Consider the following 20,524-nt stretch of genomic DNA (forward strand, 5'->3'; position numbering starts at 1 on the left):
AGCTGGCTGGGGGGTCTGCTGTCCCACATGTCAACAATGGGGCCCAAAGGGGGTACAAATGGGGGCCAAAGAAGGCCTACACCAAGCCTTAGCAAGCCTTGATAGCCTAGAATCAAGATCTAGGTGAAGGAAGCTCCAAGAGGTGTGAGCTATGGCTACCCACAACCTGTGAAAACCCTACTGAGCTGAAAACTGAGTGAGAATGAAGATCTCATACCTCGTGTGGAAGGCTGGGATGAGCTCTTGAAGACCCGCTCTGGTACCAGTTGAAGGGGATGCAATGGCAGTGGAGAAGGAGAAGAGGAAGATGCGGGAGAGAAGAGCACACACAATGTAGGTGCTGTCCAATTGAACTGACAGCCTTATTGCACTATCATATTATATATGAATAAAGAATGGGCGGTCACAATATACACAGGTAGGCTCAGAGGCCTTTTACCCTAACATGCAACTTTGTACTTATGTGTGCAAGAGCTACATTTTGTAGCCTCCATGCATTTGTTTGCTTACTTGGATCATTTGGCACCCATAGGTTCTCAACATAATCAATTCTTCATTAGGGAGGGAGTGGAGGGAGAAGATTCTCCTTGAGATTTGATGGCCCTAAGACAATAGTGGATATTGAAAAATTGAACTTGATAGCGAATCTTGCTAAATGCTCCCAAAAAGAGCCTGATGTATGAAACATGATTAGTCATGGCTCTACCCATTGATAGTAGTCATCTCACATTTCACACATCATGAGGAATCCAAGTTTCCTAAAAAAGAATCATGGATCAATAGAGCTTGATCACACACAAGGATAATTTTGCTTTCACTGACGTTGATAATAATTATGAGTGCATCAACTATATTAGTAATCGATTATTCAGTTTGAGAATTTGATATTGATGTTGGCATTCAAATTGAAAGTCCCACAAGGTTTGATTTCATTGTGGATAAGATTTAAATATTATAGATGTGAACATTTAGATAGGTCTCCTCTCAAGGGTTGAACTCATTCAGAATAAGATTTGAGATTTGCTAGATGACCATTGTTCTATTGCGAGTCTTGTAAAACTTCATGACATAAATGATCTTTGATGAAATATGTATAGAAAAAAAAAGTGATGTGTGAAACGCGAGAAGGTGTAGGTTTCTCTTATCCAGAAGGCCCAGTTTGTGTTTCATATGTCTTGGACCTGCATTGCTTGATTGAAATTTTATCTTTGTTTCCATTGAGAAAAAGATCACATGGGTGCAAGTGCTCCTGGAATGCCAATCACAAATTTTGAATTTAGAATGTAAGATATTTCCCATTCATTTGATTTGGAAGTCTAAATTGCAGTTTGTATGAATGCGTTCTTTGAAATTTTCACTTAAAGTTAGTTTGGGTGTAGGTGATGGTCATCTAGAGAGGTATTACTAGATATGATAGAGAAAAACACATTGAGGGCATTGGAGGATGAGGTGAAATTGGTAGAAACTAAGGGGAATCCTCTAGTCCTTCCTACTAAGCCCTATCTACATGATTACTTCTCAAAAATTCATTATGAAGGCAAATAAACACATATTTGGAACTATCAAGAAGGTTGGCATGAAGGAAAAGACCAGAAAGAAGGATGATGATTTTGCATAGTTTCAACTAGATGCAGCCTCTTGTCACTTACTCTACAGGTATGGAAATATAATGGGTGAGGATGAATCCTTGCTACAATTTTCTATGTCTCTGATTGGTGGATACATTGCTATGAACATTTACCTTTGGCTTTTATGTTTCAATGATAAGTACTTCCTGTACTTGATAGATGTTAAGTTCATAGCATAATTTCCACCAATGGCTTGCAAGCTGTGGATTGACATTAGAAATAATGAATACACTATGTATGGGGATGTCATGAATGGGATTTCTAGGGATGATATTGAGACCTATCCATGGCGGTTCGATATGTTGAAATGTAATGTCTTGCCAAGTGAGAGATAAACACTTGATGAATTCAAATGGCTTGGTGGTGGTGCTTGTTCACAAGTATGAGGTATGAATAATTTGACCTTTGGAAACTTTTATTTGCCACCTTTTTACGCATATCTTTAAAGGTCCTTCATCTCGTTTTTCTTCTAAATGAGCTTGAGAGGGGAGATAGTGTTGCAGAAGGGAAGGAGAAGTTGCCACAACAAGAGAAACCTAAAGAGACTAGTAGGTGCTCGAAGAATTCATTTGTTTTTGGTTGAAATGTAAGGAGCTCAATTTGAAGTGTTGCATTTTTTATTAATAGCTGGGGTACATGATGACTTTGTTGAGCCCCCGATAGATTTGCCTTTATGGGAGTATTAATAGAGATTTGCTTCTAAAGATTTCATGTGAGTGTTTGGTGGTGCTCTCCACTTTTTTTGGAGTCATTATTTTCTCTTTTGCTTCTACAAGGCACTAGTCTATACACCCTCGTAAATCTAGCCATGTGCCCCTATCATACAATTGTGATTTTGCTATCTACATATTTAGGGTCAGTGATTACATATCTATGGGTAAGGACTTTACATCCTCTATCAGAAATGAGGACTTTGGAAATATTCGTAGCTTTTTTTCACACATAAATAAGCTTGGGATAAAGTATAAAAAGAGGAGACATGTTATGGCTTAGGCTGCTAACTTCATTCTCCTAGATTTTCCTATGGATGAATCATTGTGCAGAGATGGCATTCCAACATGGAATAAAGTGATTGAGTACCACATCATTCATGGGCTCAGGGTTGCTTTAGCAAGTTTGGTAGACTCAAGATAGGTCATTTGTCTTGCATCTATCTTAGGTTGGTTTTTGGGTGGTGTGGAATGGTCAGCTTAAGTTCTATTTTTACTCCTTAGTATTTTATACTAATGGCCTTTGGTCTTGTAATGATGTGCACCCAAGGATCTTCACCTTTGTAGATAGAAAGGTGTGGAATCTGCTCAGATATGGAGATTTGCATAGATTCGCATTGGATGACATTGTTCATGTAGGGGTGATGGTGGTTGATAGCATCTCCATTTAAGTGATTTTTAGTTATATGATTTCTTTCTCAATTTGCAATCTCTCCATGAGTTGGTATTCTTATTTTTTTATTGGTGTGTTGTGACAGTAGGTAGATGCATTCTTCCTATACATGCTTCGACATCGAGGGGGTTTGGCTTCTCTACAGCTCCTAGATGGCTCAAAATTGGCATAGAGGCGAGGTGTAGACTTTACCTTGCATGTACTTCAACACTACTTGCTAGATACAAGGAGAGCAATGGAGGCTAGAGAGGAATCTTACATTAGAGCTAGTGTGTAGCACAATGTTAACTTTATGTAGAGTTTTTTGGATGCATTGTGTCCTCCTTGGGGACTATCTTTGGAGATGGGCTATGGCATATCCCCATTGATATGGTGTGCATGGCTTCTGGACATCCATGCTACTCATTTGATAGTGACCTTGATATTATCAACCATATTGTGAAGCCTTTGGTAGACAGTCTCTTGCAACTCCTAAGGATGACAACAATAATGATAGTATGGAGAGTGACCAAGAGGATGAGGCTTATGGGTGCCCTTTCAATTAGTATATCTGGTTTTGTGGAGCGTTGAACTTGCTAATAAAATATTTGATACTTTGTGCTATCAAATCAATGCACATGATATTTATCTAATATGTGAATGATTTTTGTTGCTTGAATTGCATAATTTTGTATAGATATGGAAATGCATTGTCTTATCAATTGATGCATCATCATGGTTGCTACTTTTATAACAATCAATTTGCTTGCACTATACATTATTACATAGTCCAACCTAGAACTAGAAGTAGATGCAAGCTAGGCCAAAAATATATTGATGATGAGAGCAAGGAGTCTTCCTCTCGTTAGTGTGCTTCTGAAGGAAGGAGTCTTATAGTAAGCCGAATTGCATCTTGTGGTTGATATGTAAGAATCTTTGTAATAAATAATATATATTAATTCCACATTGCATTTGTCTAGTATATGCTAATGAACCTTATCTTTGGCTTTGTTTGTCGTTATTTCGCTAAATTCATCCATCTTTCTATTGATGGTCTTCAAATTTTAACAAAATAGCTCGATTTCTACCTTTTCTTTGTCATATTATGGTCCATTTAAAGTTCAACTTCTTAAAGGTTCCCACAATTTATATAGAAAATAGTACCATATTGTACTTAAAAAGGGTTACGCATTAGATTGTTAGATATGCCCAATGGCCCACCTAAGAAGATGCATCCATGGAGCATGTATTGGCATATTCTACCATAACAAAATAAGATATAATGACCAACATAGAAATCTACCTTGAATACTCATAATTTAGGCCATAGATTATTGAATTAGAAAAAGATAGAAAACAACAAGTATTCTTCAAGAAAATGGTACAAAAAATTAGATAACATTGTAGAAAATACAAGAAAAGTATTGTCTTGAAAATATTGCAGACTATATTCTTTCTAAATAAGAAAATGATAGAAGACAACATTCAATTTTTAGGAAACTAGTACAGGATTTAAGGTTGCATCATAGATAGCCAAGAAAAACTACTATCTTGAATATTACTTATCACATATTTCTTGAATAAAGAAACCATAGTAAACAACATCAAATTTTCAGGAGATAGAGAGAGACATTCAAGTTATGACCTCAACCACCCCAATAGGGTACCATTGTGAAGGATTTTAACTACACATCAAAGATAGATCCCAAAAGATGCATACAAGGAGTTACAACTAGGATAGTCACCCTTCACATGACATTCAACATTTATTTCATACATAGTAAATATAGCACCTACATACGTACTAAGGTTAAGAGTGTAACTCAAGCCTCAGTACTTGGCATAGCTTGGTGGATGGATGCATGATAGCCATGACTTGAAACCACATATCCCTTCATCGAAAGTGAAGTATAGTGCAACCATTTCAAAGCAACATGCCATGGTTGAGAATCCATTAAGTACAATAACATCCATAGAATATCATAGAGAATGGAAATATAGAGCCATGATTGAATAAGTGGATCACTACTCCAATGACAAAGAATAGTTGCATAATAAAAATATATATTGATGATGCTCTAGCATCCACATCATAAGAGATATATGGCAATGTACCACACAACTTGAATCTTGAATAAGAAATAGCATCACCAAAGAAATATGCAAGCTAATCCAAGAAAACTTGAAAAAGAAGATAGTACATAACTACATTTGCTTTTGCATAATAATCTTTCACAACTTCAATTTGCATCATGTCATCTATACAAAGTATTGCTTGGTATCAATCCAAACTAATAGAATCTGTATTTGTTGACTTTCAGGTCTATTTTTAGGTTCCAAAAGCTTCAGATCTTTAGGTTGCTGCTATAATTGTTGTTTTTAAGATTGTTGTAGCACCTCCTATTTTGTATCATACATTTTAAAGTATTGCAACACTTCTCATTGTTGTTGCAAGAATTTAGGTTATCGTTTCAAGAGTTTAGGTTTTTGAAATCCATCCTATAAATCAAACACTACTAGCAAACTTGAACACTCCTAAATTACTAAAATTTGATGGAAACCTAAAAATTCATCTAAGAAGTTGTACAACTCATGTTCCACGATATCATAAAAAAGAGAATCCATGAATGGGATCGAGAACATATAAGAAATTGTTGCTACATTCAACTTTCACTTTTGTATGATTAGTTTGCCATCCTTCTTCAAGTTAGTTCTATGTTAACAAATTGTTGGATCAAAACCTTTCATTCCACGCAAACATGTTTTGAAGTTTCTTACATAGCTCAATCAGGTCTTTCTTGAATGCTTCCTCCATATAGATACCTACTTTAATTGGTTTAGGCTCTCCTAATTCAATTGGGTTCACTTTGAAGCTCATCATCCACAATGCGTGTAGGCCTTCTCACAATGTGTTCATATTTGCTTAGTCTGAATAATAACCTTTTGTCCTTCCTCATCGCGCACATCTAAGTTGTCCATACACCGAGTTTTCTCAATTCCCTCATTTTTAGATATTTGGTGCTATTCTAATTCAAGATGAATAGTTCGATGGTTCTAAATCACTTTATACTCCTTAGTTCCTAACCTATCTTGAAATTCATATTGTTCCCCACCTATAAAAGGATCTTCAAGGATGTTGTCCTGACAAGTTTTGATATGTAGGTTAAACAATTTGCTATTTAGGAACTCCGTTTCTAGCACTTGTGGGCTACTCTCATACCCTTGAATAGTGTTGTCTGCATCTATTTTAAACACTAGAACTACGGATGAATTTTCCTAAAGAAATAACTCCTCATCACCCTTTGCTTCATCCACCAAACTAATTGTTTGTGCCTACATATACTAAAAAATAACATCCTGACTTGGAACATGAGAAAATTTTAATTGAGTATGCAAACCAGCAAGTTCGTTATCCTTCTCCGAAACAACTTCCTCAAGAGCATTAATAGTCTCAAAACAAGGTGAAACTTGCAATTCCATTGCACTCTTGACATGAGAAACCTCTTGTTGAAGCAAAGCTTTCTCTTATTGAAGCCCAATTGATAACATATAAAGCCTCAATTGCTACAATTTTTTATGCATTCCTTTCCTTTTCCAAGTCAAAAGAAAACCATTGAACCATCTCAATTGAAGATCAATCTATAGAGCATATCCTTTGCAAATCTTCAAGTAAACCACATGAATTGAACAATTTTCATAAATCTTGACATTCAATTTGTTGTTGTAAATTTAAACATTTCTGAAACTTGATCATTTGTTGCCTTAAAACTTACTATCTTGAAAGCTGCTCATATAGGCAATTAACATGAAAGTTTACAACAATATAAAATTGCTAGATCTCTCTAGGCCAAATAGTATAATGGCCTAAAATAATACTTAGCATGCTAGGAATATAGGTATCTTGAAAAAATACATTTAAAAATCATGCATTTTGCACTACAAGTAATGGCATTTCAAGTAGTTGCAAAGCCTCTTAATTGAAATTTGACTTCCTTGCTACATTAACCTTCTCAAAACTAGTAAGAGAAACAATAAAATCATCCATAATAGCATCTTCATTGCAAAAACCATAATGCTCATGCTTTTCATCCATGATAACATGATCTTCTTGAACACAAAAATGATCTTCTTGATCACCAAACTAATCAATCTTCTTGATGATAACTTCATGACTTTTTCCTTCTTCAACAAAACTGACTGGAGATTGATTATGATCGTTTGCAAGGCACCAAAATATTGAAAATACCTTTAAGTTATTGATGCAAGGTATGTGATGCTCCACTCTCCCATTAGTAAGCTCCTTTGTTGGGTTTGGGGCACTCAAAGATGTTATCTTTCATGGATGCAGAAAAGAGAGCAACTCAGAGTGAAGCAACATGCTTCCTCTCTACATTCTACTCATTATTCATTCCACACACACTTTAGTGCATATACAACCTAAGGTCATAAAGACCATTCACACCAGAAGTAGAACCGACTTATTTAATGTACCTAACTGATCTAGCCAGACTAGCTGCGTCCGGTCAAACACACATGAAAGAGCTTGATATTCTAACACTCCCCCTCAAGCTCAAGACAACATCTGTACTCCAAGCAGCTGTCTAAAACCATAGAACTTATCTTTACCCAAGGACTTGGTAAAGATATCCGCTACCTGTTCATCTTCTTTACATGCATAAGATCAAATCGTCCTGTAAGAACCATCTCTCTGATGAAATGGTAGTGTACCTCTATGTGTTTCGTCCTAGCATGATAGACTGGACTCATAGCCAGGAGTACGCTACTCAGATTACCACATAGTAACTTCACTGGAGCATCTACATGTATGTCCAAATCAGCCATAAGCTTGAGCAGCCGTGAAATCTCGCATGCTGCCAATGCAGCACCCCTATACTCGACAAAGCAACCGTAGGCTGCTTCTTGCTGCTCCAGCTAATCATGCCGCTACCAAATCCAAATGCATATCCACTCGTAGATCTACGGTCATATGAGCAACTTGCCCAATCTGCATCCGTGTATCTAGTCAATATCAAGGGTTTATCTCTGACATAGAATAGCCCATACTCTACAGTGGATTTAACATATCTCATAATACGTCTAACTGCATCCAAGTGTGGGTTTCTAGGCTTCTGCATAAACTGGCTTATGAGCCCTACAACATAGCTCAAGTCAGGCCTAGTGATGGTCAAGTAAATCAAGCTGCCAACCATCTGCCTGTACATAGTCACATCCTCTACTTCAGCCCCAGTGTTCATGTCCAGCTTGACATTCTGATCAAGAGGTGTATCCAATGGTTTACATTTAGCCATGCCATACTTCTTCAGCATCTCCATGGCATAGTGCTTTTGCATCAGCCATAACCCATTGTCAGCAATAACTACCTGAATGCCCAATAAATACTTCAGTTCTCCTAGGTTTTTCATGTCAAATTCAGATTTCAGCATCTTCATTACATGTTGTATGCCCAAGTCATCATCACCACTGATTATCAAATCATCAACGTATATGACCAGCACTACCAAGCCACTGTCAATCTTCTTTGTAAATAGGCTGTGATCAGCCCTGCCAATAGCAAAACCCAATCTCTGCAAGTAGTTACTGATCCTAGCATGCCAAGCTCTCGGAGCCTGTTTCAGCCCGTACAATGCCTTTTTCAGCCTGCATACATAATGCTGAAAATCAAGGTGAACATACCCTTCCGGCTGAACCATATAGACATATAACATCCTCTGCTAGGTCACCGTTAAGAAATGCATTCTTAACGTCCATCTGCTACAATTTCCAGCCTTTAGCAACAGCCAAGGCAATCACAGTGCGTATGGTTGCCATCTTGGCAACAGGGCTGAATGTTTCCTCATAATCAAGTCCATACTGTTGGGCATACCCCTTTGCGACCAGCCTGGCTTTGTATCTCTCCACATTGCCATCTGACTTGCATTTGATTTTGTAGACCCATTTGCAGCCAATGGTCTTTTTCCCTTCATGCAGTGGCACTAAATCCCATGTTTTATTTTCAGCCAAGGCATTCATTTCTTCGTCCATGGCTACACACCAATTCTCATCTTTCACTGCTTCAGCATATGTACCTGGTTCTTTGACCTCCATCACTTTTGCCATGTAAGCATAATGCTTTGCAGAGTAGCCACTGTATGTCAACCTGTCAACAGGGAAATTGACCCTCTGCGAGCGTCTAAGCTGTGGTGCACTACTCGATTCCCCTCTCTCATGAGGCGGAATATACCTGCTCTGCCTTGTGCCAGGCATATAGACAGTCGGAATACCAAGTTCGCTGTCTAGGGTATCACCAGACTCATAGCCAGAAGTCATTCTGCCAGGTGTCATCATACCAGATGCATCCTCAATAACTTTCTCTTTTCCTTTGCTGTCCAAGACATCATGTCTCCCCCTCATTGACATACTAGTGTCAGTGGATGGCGAGCTCCTCAATTGCCCTGTCCATGGAAATACTGTCTGACTACGAGGTCCTGTCATAGCAGTGCTCTGCTGTGTAGAGGCATGAGTGGAAGGCATATCCGCTGGCACTGCAACTGGTGATACATACCAAGAGCCCATCTCATCAAAGATAACATCCTTGCTTACCAAAGTCTCCCTGGTAGAGGGATCATAGCATTTGTATGCCTTCTTCTCCTGCGAATATCCAATGAAAACACACTTATGCGCTTTGGGATCTAGCTTTTTCCTTTTCTCATCTGGAATATGCACATAAGCAAGACAGTCAAAGACTTTCATGTGACTTACATCCGGCTTATAGCCATACAACTTCTCAAACAGTGTCATCTCATGAATACATGTAGTGGGAGTCCTGTTCAGAATGTATACGGCTGTCATAACCGCCTCTGCCCAATAGTAAAGCGACATATGCTTTTCATTCATCATGGCCCTAGCAGCTTCCATCAAAACCCTATTTTTCCTTTTAGCCACTCCATTCTGCTGCGGAGTGTAGCTGCAGGTGAGCTGCCTACGAATGCCATTTTCAGCCAAGAAATCATCAAATTCATTTGATACATACTCCCCACCACTATCAGATCTCAAGCAAGAGATGTAGCATTCAAACTCCTTCTCAACCTGTGCTTTAAATTGTTGAAAAACAGCAAAGACCTCATCTTTTGTTTTCAATATGTAGAGCCAGGTATAGCGACTATAGTCGTCAATGAAAGATACATAATATTTGGAACCTCCCATAGATACATTATGAGCTGGCCCCCAAACATCAGAGTGCACTAACTGCAATGGACGTGTACTTTGTCTTACATGCCTGACAAACGACAATCGTGACTGCTTACTGAACTGGCAAGCCTCGAATACATGACCAATATCTGAATATTGGAACTTCGGTAAACCTGTAACCAGCTGTTTCTTTTGCATAATTTGCAGCCTTTGCAAATTGACATGCCCCACTCTCTTCTGTCATATTTCCAAATCCCTAATGGTGCCAGAACCATGGGCAAACATAGCTGAATTCAGCTCTGGCAAAGAAGCATCAAGAGTAAACATTCTGCCATTCCTGTGACCATGAGCTATCAACTTGCAGCCATTGCCAAACTCTTCAATAAAGCAGCCATGCTTATTGAATCTAACCTGCAAGTTCTGCTCCATCATCTGACTGACAGATAACAAGTTCTTCGTAATTGAAGGGACATGCAATACATCATGAAAATTTTTCTTTCTGCCATTATGGACCACAAGAGGCACTTTGCCTTTATGCTCAATGCTATGCTGTGTGTCATCACCTGTGCATACATAGCCATGCTTTTCAGCCACCATATCCGTGAACCAATCACCGTAAGGGGTCATGTGATTCGACGCCCCTGAGTCAATGTACCACACTACATCATCAAATGATTTTTAAGCAGCCTTACCTTTGATATATTGCATGGCAAATAGTCTATCACCAGAGTCATCTGCCTGACTAGATGTAGCATAATGTCCATGCTGCTTGCCCTTCTGGTTTCCATGCTTCTTCCAGCAGTCCTTTGCAATATGCCTATACTTTCCGCAGTAGTCACAATCCTTATCTTTATTTGGATTGTCTGACTGACGCTGCTGCTGCCATGAGCCTTTGCCACGGGAGTTAGATCTCCCCCTGCCTCGAAAGTTTCCACCACCTCTTGTATTTGATGACGGCTAATTGCTATTACTATAGGATGCATTATGCTGGCCTCCTCTACCAGATCCATAGCCTCTACCACAGCTACCACGACCACGGTGATTCGAGTGAAAAACTGCATCCTTGTTCTTTGAACTGCTTGACCCTGTAGCTAGCCCAAGCTTCACCTCTTCATGAATCAATAATGCAACCAGCTCATTAAAGTCAGGCATCTCAGCCCGCACAGACACTGAAGTGTCAAAAGACTTATACTCAGGACCCAAGCCATTTAAGGTCACTGCAACCATATCCTCATCTTCAACCTGTGAACCAACAGATGCCAGCTGATCTGCTATGGTCTTAACCTCTGTGACATAATCTTGTATGGATCTGTTCTTCCTCTCCAGGTTATTGAATTTCTGCTTCAATTGTATCTTCCTTGCACTTGTGGTTGTGCCATATTATTTGACAAATATATTCCATGCATCTGCTGGGGATTTACAGTTCATGATTTGCATCACCATAGCATCCGAGATACATAATGACAACCAATGTAAAACCCTGCGAGCTCTTTCCGTCCAAGCTCGATGCGCTCGTCTTTGATCAGCTATAGGATTCCTTTCTGGAACTTCAAGTTCAGCCTCAACACCTGCACTAAGTCCCAATATCCTTTGCCTATCAGAAAGTTCTCCATGCGGAACTTCCATATTGCATAATTGTTGCTATCAAGCTTTTCTCCCACAATCTGGGTTACATTATCAGTTCTATCAGCATTTGCCATGTTGTAGACCTTGCCTGACTACCTGCAAACCAATATCTTCTTAACAGTTCAACTTCAGCCCGAAACTGTTTATGATAGTTTTCTGCAATTAACTGTAGTAAAAACCAGGGTATTTCAGCTCACTGAAAAACCAAAACAGCCCACAAACAAGTGGCTTAACCTGTGAGTAAAGCAGTCAGTGCAAATGCTATGTATTTACTTCAGTTTGAACTCCTGCAACCTCACTGCTAGGGTTCATATATGCAGTCTGAAAACTGTAATTCTGTGAGTGACCAGCAGTGATTTCAAGCCCAAAACTGAGTGGTATACATGTCATACGTGTCCCAAACTTCCATAGATAGCTGCTAGTACATGTGTCAAGCCGTGCATAGGCATAGAACCACAAAACAGTATATAACCAGCATATATGAATGTCGTGAATACATTCCCAGATTTCAAACAGCCAATGCACTGGCAACAGGGATTAATTTCAGTCCCAAAAAAACCATAAAACATTTGCATCACTTCCGTTTCCAATGCTCAAGCATTTAACAGTCTCACAGACCAAGTCTTCAAGTACCTGTGGGACTAACCAAATCAACTAGTTCTTCAGGAATAACCAATTAGTGCTTTATGTCCGCAATTTTTTTCAGTTTTTAGCCTGTCACAAGCTCTCAGATCAGGCCATTCCAAGCTCCAAGTTTATGTCAAAATACCCAAGAAATATGACATGTCTTCTACCAAGCATCAAGTGCTACATTCAAGCTCAATGTACATGCCAAAGAGCATCCAAAATGCAGACGTCACGTGTATAATGTCTCTGTAACTTCAATGACAGTTCAGTCCTGTGTATTCAGATCTGTACACCTCTATTACAGCTCACACATGAGCTCCCACAAGAGCAATAGCAAGGTAAACCTTCAAGAACCTTCCTTGGTATGCATCCATGCTCTATGCCACTTGACAAGTGCTATTCACCTTGAATCTCAGCCAATGAGAGCAGCCTGTTCATAGGCATAGTCCACACAGACTGTTCAGAGTATATTCAGATCAGATTTCTGGTGATGATGATGAATGCCTACTTGTTCATGCTCAATGGAGCTTTGGTGAGTCTCCAGACAAGCCACACTCTTGTTGATGCTCAATGGAGCCTTGGTGAGCAGTCCATGTACTGAATCTCAGCCATGGAGTTCAGCCTGAAAACATGCGCAAACACGTTGGCTGGCCTGACCTCTGCTGCTACACGTTTTGCTGAATATTATAATGATAAGGCACTCACTGGTGCTCAACCAGTCTTTGGGAGACTCCTCAGCAAGCCACAGCTCCTGCTTCAAGCAATGAGACTCCAATGCTTCACGATACATACCTTTGTGTGACCATTGATGAAAATGACTGTCAGTCCTCTTCCTTTCCCAGCTCATCAGGTCAATCTTCAAGTCTTCTTCTTGAGTGCATTCCACCAGTGAGCCCATTCATGGCTCTGATACCATGTTATCTTTCATGGATGCAGAAAAGAGAGCAACTCAGAGTGAAGTAACATGCTTCCTCTCTACATTCTACTCATTATTCTTTCCACACACACTTTAGTGCATATACAACCTAAGGTCATAAAGACCATTCACACCAGAAGTAGAACCGACTTATTTAATGTACCTAACTAATCTAGCCAGACTAGCTGTGTCCGGCTCATGTCTCAAACACACATGAAAGAGCTTGATATTCGAACAAAAGATCCTCAAGTACTTTGGCTCTTGTCCTCTCTCAGACCCTTAGCCTCAATCGTTGGAAAAACCATAAGTAAAGGGTAGCAATCATCATCATCACTTAAAGTTGAATCATGATTTGAAACCAAAACATCTTTATATTTCTCCTTGATCTTTTAAATTGCTCTAAGCAATCTCTAAACATCCTTCAAATTGGAGCAAGATTTAACTCTCTAACCTTCATGATCATCATGCCACTCATAAGCATCATCAAGTACATTCTCAAAAGAACTCAAATATTTCCATGCTCTATCCATCATTGAATCTAAACCCTTCCTTGTTGCTGAAGAAGGCTTCTTGCGGATACCATTGAACTATGTACATAAATCAACCATGCAAAAATACTTGCAAGATTTCTCTCTTTCACGAAAGTCTCATAATTGTACAAACAACATCTTGAGTTATGTCCTTGCTCAAAGTAGATGTTTCATCTATTTTGCTTCTTCTTATATTTACCCATGATGAAACATGCCTGCAATTCGCAAATAACCTACTTTTCTTTCAGCCCACCACCTCCTCCTAACTTTTGCAATGATGAAGTAGTAGGTTTTTCAGCTTATGATATTTAAATTAATCCTGCAATTTTTGTAGTTCAAGTAGCATGAAAAACTCTTTCGTAGGTTTTGCCTAAAAACTCCTACATTGATCATATATCTTTGTCTTACCAAGTTGTCTCTAATAGATCTTCGACAATTCAGGTTTTTCCTACCATTTCTATAGCTCTTAACACTTTTGTCCTTCAGGTTATAATTGAAACTATTGCAATTTAGGTTATTCCTATCATGTCTGCAAATCCTTGACACTTTTGCATGTTAGATTAGTTCCTTAGGGTTGATTTTGGTAAAGAAAAAATATTTTCTCTCCTTATGTTTAATCTTATCTTCTTCTACATCTTCCTATTCATCATCTTAGCCTGAGAAGTATTTCATGCTAATCCATTTCTCAGTTCTTTGTATTCTTTTTCACAATCTCTAGAACATTTGAATTAATGTGAATCTACTTGAAATGTAGTATCTAAATTGCATGAATCTACTTGAGTTGTAGGGAAACTCTCTGAATTGCAAGAACATGCTTGAGCACACGTCTACCTTAAAATTTCACAAATCTCTATTTTCTCTAAAATACCATGAATGCGAGACATTTTAAAGAAGGGATAGCCTAATACCCTCCATTTATAGAAATGAATCATAATGTCTTTCTAGAAAAAGGTTTCCTTTTTATCATCATCTCCACTTGCCTCTCAATAGAATGCACCCTCTTTTGTTGCTCTTGTATCTTGTTCTAGTGACATTTCACTTTTGAAGAAGAAACCTAAAGACTTGAAATTAGGGCTACATCTTGAAACTCCCAAAATGAACCCCTGAAACTATTAACTATCACATATTTGAAATTACAACTTGAACTAGACTTCTTTTAACCCATAGCATTGAGAACTCTTGAATAGATTGAGATTTTTAAGCTATCGACTAAATAATTACAACATTATGTTGCTTTCATTGCATTAATTTTGAAGTTAGAACATTCAAATATAACCATTAATCTATATTCGCTTAAGTTTCATTCCTAGATATTCTAGATAAATTGTTTCTAAAATATAAATAAACCAAAGTGGCCTTCCATGTCTGTGCAAAGACCTTGTCTTGCTAAAGCGTCTTACAGCAAGAATTGCAAGAAGGAAAATAAAACTTGAATGATCTACCTTAATGACCAAAATCTTCTTTGAATAGAGTTGAATTCTTTGCTACACCAGATCTTCAAATATTGTGATCCTATGCTTTCACACGTTGCTCCTGCAAATTTCTTCTTTCCAAGCCTAACGTCTAAATCATGAGTGCAATGCAACATGAATCAGGCATGATCGCTAAAGTGTATTGACCTATTCTACCATAGCAAAATAAGAATAATGGCCAACATAGAAATCTACCTTGAATACTTATAATTCATCCCATAGATTCTTGAATCACAAAATGATAGAAAACAACAAATATTCTTTACGAAAATGGTATGTAAATTTAGGTAACATTGTAAACAATACAAAAAAATACTATGTCAAAAATATTGTAGTCTACATTCTTCCTAAATAAGAGAATGATAGAAGATGACATTCAAATTTTAACAAATCGGTACATGATTTTAGGTCACGTCATAAACAGCCAAGAACAGCCGCTATCCCAAATATTACTTATCACATATTTCTTGAATGAAGAAATCATAGTAAATGACATCAGATTCTCAAGAGATAGAGACAAACATTCAAGTTATCACCTCAACCACACTAATAGGGTGCCATCCTGGATGGTTTTGATTACACATCAAAGATAGATCCTAAAATATGCATACAAGGAGTTACAACCAGGATAGTCACCCCCACATGACTTTCAAGGGCTATTTCATACATAGTAAGCAAGACACCTATGTAGGTACTAAGGTTAAGAGTGCAACTTGAGCCTCAATAGAGCACTTAAGTTGGTACCAACTTGAGGCATATTGTATCCATAACATTTTTCAAATGAGCATTCTAAAACATCCTTAGAGGAAACGTTCTAGAGCATTTGTAAGGGGTTTGTTTAATGAAGTTCTTAGAGGAAAAATTTCAACGTTCTAGAAAAATATTTTAGGATAATGGTAGAATATTGCTAGATGCTCTACCTAGTGCACTTATAAAATTGTTATCCATTTATCCAATTAGAGATCACATAGCAATTTTCTTCAATTGACTATTTAAATCACCATCTAACATTTGTTATAGAAGGCATGAATGGACAACAGCCACCATCAAATTGGAGTGCAATGGTTCTTTCTAGTACTAATATATAAACTTGGAGACATAGGAACAAATATGCTCTATCTGCCTTAGTTACAAGTACTTTTTGTGATAATTTTTTGACCTTGATTTAGTGTAGAATCAAGGTGTAAGGGCCTTGGAATGTGATTTAGAGTCAATATGAGACCCAAAACAAATAAGCATCCAAAACCTAGAGAATCAACTCGTGATAGAGAAGTTTGTCGAAGCAAAAATAGTAGAGGTATAATCACCCAAATGAATAATCTACATGACTAAGTGGCTAGTGATGGGATAAAACGACTAACAAGAAGCTAGCTAAATGATGTCTTTGAATCTATTCATAAAAATTTGATGGACTAGTTATACCTCTTAATAGGCACGTGAGACATTAAGCATTCACATTTGAGAAATTTTAGGGCTATTAATGAAGTCATGGGAATCCACAAGGATCCCAAATGGTCAAGTAATTGTGATTTTCTTAAAGACTATTGACATTATTTATTTAAAATTTTCTATTGTTAATTTTAACAAGATCACTTTGAAATATGAAGAAACAACCTAGACTTGGAGTTGTGGAATGGGAAATTTGTTTATGCATGCTACCTTGCATCTAGCTCTAGTGTTTCTCCACTTTGGGGCCATCTTGTCGGTACACTTCTCACTTCCTTCTTCTTCGGCCTTTAGTCAAAGAACTTGTAGACTTAAATTGAGGCTCATCAAAGTATAAGAACAAGTTTGAAGGAATTATAGGAAATATTTGAGTTGAGATGAGTCAACTGAAGAGGGTATACTTAATGACGTTGTGAGAAAGTATGGAGGATTTTTGTTAAAATGGGAAAGCTTGAAAGGAGTATAAATTGGGTTGTTTAAGAGAGAGGATTTTGGATTATGAGAGTAGGCTTACTAGCAATGTGAAAGGGAGGAATTATATGGTAATTCTATGGAGGAGGTTGGTAGAGCAAAGAGAGCTTCCAACTTATGATAAGTTTATGGATGGAGAGGATAAATAAAAGGGTGGATGAAGTAATGTGTAACAAGGAAATTTGAAGGAAAGAAAAGACATGATGAAGATCCATGGCATGACCCTCAATCACTATCGCTCTAGCTCCTATATCTCTTCTTATACCTCTCATTTTCTATCTTCTTACTCTCTCCTATCTCTCACTCTCATTCCTTCTCTAATTCTCTCTCTCTCTCTCCCCCAGAAGCGCAATGCCAAAACAAACAATCCCCTAGCCTTTAAGCCTTAGTAGCTAAGGATTTTATAGACATTGGCTCTATTGATGAAGCCTTCTCTACTTGTTGTAGTTTTCTCCTTGTGCATTTAAAGTTTGTGCGATGGCTTTTTATGTTTAGGAGCTTTGTAGAGCTTTGTTGAGCCCTGTTCGATTTGTATCTTTTACGTCCTGCTTTGTGACTAATTTTTTTGTAAAGGTAGCAGCATAGCTTTGCACGCTCTTTGACGAATTGATAAATATGATTTTTGCAGATGTGGATGATGGCTTTCATCTCATGATGACAATAATAGAAATGGTGTGAGCTTCTTCACAATGATGACAAGGGAAAGAAGAAGAAATTTGATAGTACTGCATTTTATAAGATTTTTTAACATTTTATTATTAATTTTATTACGTCCTCTACTCCTTAGAGGAATTGAGATGTCCTACTCTTGAGAAATTTGGGATATTGTTTACATAGAGCTTCCTTATCAATCCATGTGGCATTCTCTTCATGATAATCCTTCCACTAGATAAGGTACACTCTTAAAATTTTGCTTCGAATGACTCTCTCTTTAACATCAAGTATTATCTTAGGTTGGAACTCAAGGACCCTTGGCTTGGTATTACAATTTACTAATGATCTAGTACATGATCAGGATTGGATACAAAAGTTGTTAGTAGCCTAACATGGAAAACATTAAGGATCTTTAAGTGCTTTGGAAGTTGTAACTTGTATGCATTGCTTCCTAGGCACTTGAGGATCTTATAAGGTTCACAATATATCGAGTTTAGTTTCTTGAATTCACCTAATGATAGTGAGATTTTCTTTGCAAGAACATGGAGAAACACCATGTCTCCTTTTTTGAAGATATGGTCTTGTCTTTCAATATCAACATAGGATTTTTGATGATCCTTGGTAGCTTGGATATTCAAGCTTATGGCTTTAACTTTTTCATCCATTTCCTCTGGTGTCCTCTTGGAGGCTTCTACCTTTAGCATTGGATCAAAGAAGTTGAGCATGGTAAGATAATCGTGTCCATACAAGGGCTAGACTGGCACCATCTTAATGCTTTGGTGGTAAGAGGCATTGTATGCAAATTCCACTAAGGCTAGGTATTGCATCCACTGCTTAGATTCCGTGCAATGGTATGCCCTTAGGATGTCTTCTATGACTTGATTGACTCACTCTATTTAGCCATTAGTTTGTGGGTAATATGCCATACTAAAGCATAACTGTGTGCCAATAGCTTCAAATAAGATCTTCCAAAATTGAGAAATAAAAAGAGAATCTTGATCGATGATAATTCTTTTTGGCAACCCATGAAGCCTAAATATTTCCTTTTGATGAATAACCTTGCGAAGTCTAAAGTCTAGTAGTTTGTCTTGATAGGAATAAGATGAGAAACCTTTGTTAGCATGTCTATAATCATCATGATAGAGTGTGAACCATGACAACCTCCATCATTGGATCTACTTCATGGCCCATAGGGTATTCATGGAGCTAAGAGTATTCCCCCTCCTTCCACTCCCACAGTCAAGACAAGAGCCTCTCTTGAGCTCTCCCATTATCCATGCAACCAATACCCTTGTAAGACCCCTACCCCACAACACTGGGTGAAACTCATCCACTCTCACTAGGATCCCCAATGGGACTTATCTGGCTCAGCCCATCATGGACAACATGGTATTAATGGCTAACATGGAAATAATGGGCAACATGGTTCAATGCATAACATGGCATGTATGGATAGTGTGGTATACATGGATAGTAAGGCTATCATGGGCAGCAAGGCCCCAACAAGCTCCATGACAAGATCATTCTTACCAAGTACAATATGCGCAATCACCATCCCCATCAAACATAGAAGAATGGACCTCTAAAATAGAGTCATACTTCAATATTTAACCATGCATTGATAATTAGAAAATTATATTTTCCTCTCTCCACCTAGAGGGATTTGCCCACACATGGTGGTGCTACATGAGCCACCATGAGAATCATTGGTTCATTGATTGGGAAGACTTTAAGATGCATATGGTTCAAATCTTTGTATCCCAAGTGGAAAAAGAGCAGTTGGCAAAATGATGGTATCGACTTGATCAACATAATTTCATAGTATGGGAGTATACAAATCAGTTTCATGAACTTGACCATGTATGTTGAGAGCATTAGAGATGATGCAAAATTGCACAAGTATTATTTATGGGTTAGAGCCTAGCTTATTGGCTGTTGTAATGGCTCAAAAGCCTTCCACCTTATTTGATGCAATTGAATTGTTTGAAAGATATGTAAATAAATACTATAAAAATGAGAATTTCTAGCAAGGTTTTGGATAGACCCACACCCCATTAAGGTCAAACCCCTATGGGGGTGTTTTTAGAGGCAACCCCATGCCTAGTAATAGCCCCAAGTTACTACTTAACCCCCTCCCCACCTTCCATGATAAAAGAAAACAAAGTAGTTTTGGGACAACATTTGGCTCTAATGGTGAGGGTAATCATGTTGAAAATAGAACCCCCCCCCCCCCCCCCCGAACTGCATCAGCCCCAAATGGTTCAAATGGTCAAAAATTCATCTCCCTAGATGTTGTGGATGAGTGGAAAGAAAAAGGCCTACATTTTACATGTGGTGATAAGTACATGGAAGAACATGCCTCAAAATGCCACTACAAGGCATGAAAGGTCAAATTTCATAGCATGTATGTTATGGAGGATTGGAAAAACGATGAGGAGAATTACATGCTAAAAATGAGAAGCATGCTGAGGACTTGGACGAGGAGCAATTCTATGATCCAAAGGATGGGTTTCCCTTTGACCCAGGTGGTTTCCCATCTCATGATCTTGGTTTGATTACCCTTACTACACCCCACTTGACTACTACTTCCCTTTGCTCCATCTC

This window comes from Lygodium microphyllum, chromosome 18 (genome assembly GCF_053477565.2).
Source record: "Lygodium microphyllum isolate KBCC chromosome 18, Lygodium_microphyllum_v1.1.10, whole genome shotgun sequence".
In the NCBI taxonomy this organism is placed as follows: Eukaryota; Viridiplantae; Streptophyta; class Polypodiopsida; order Schizaeales; family Lygodiaceae; genus Lygodium; species Lygodium microphyllum.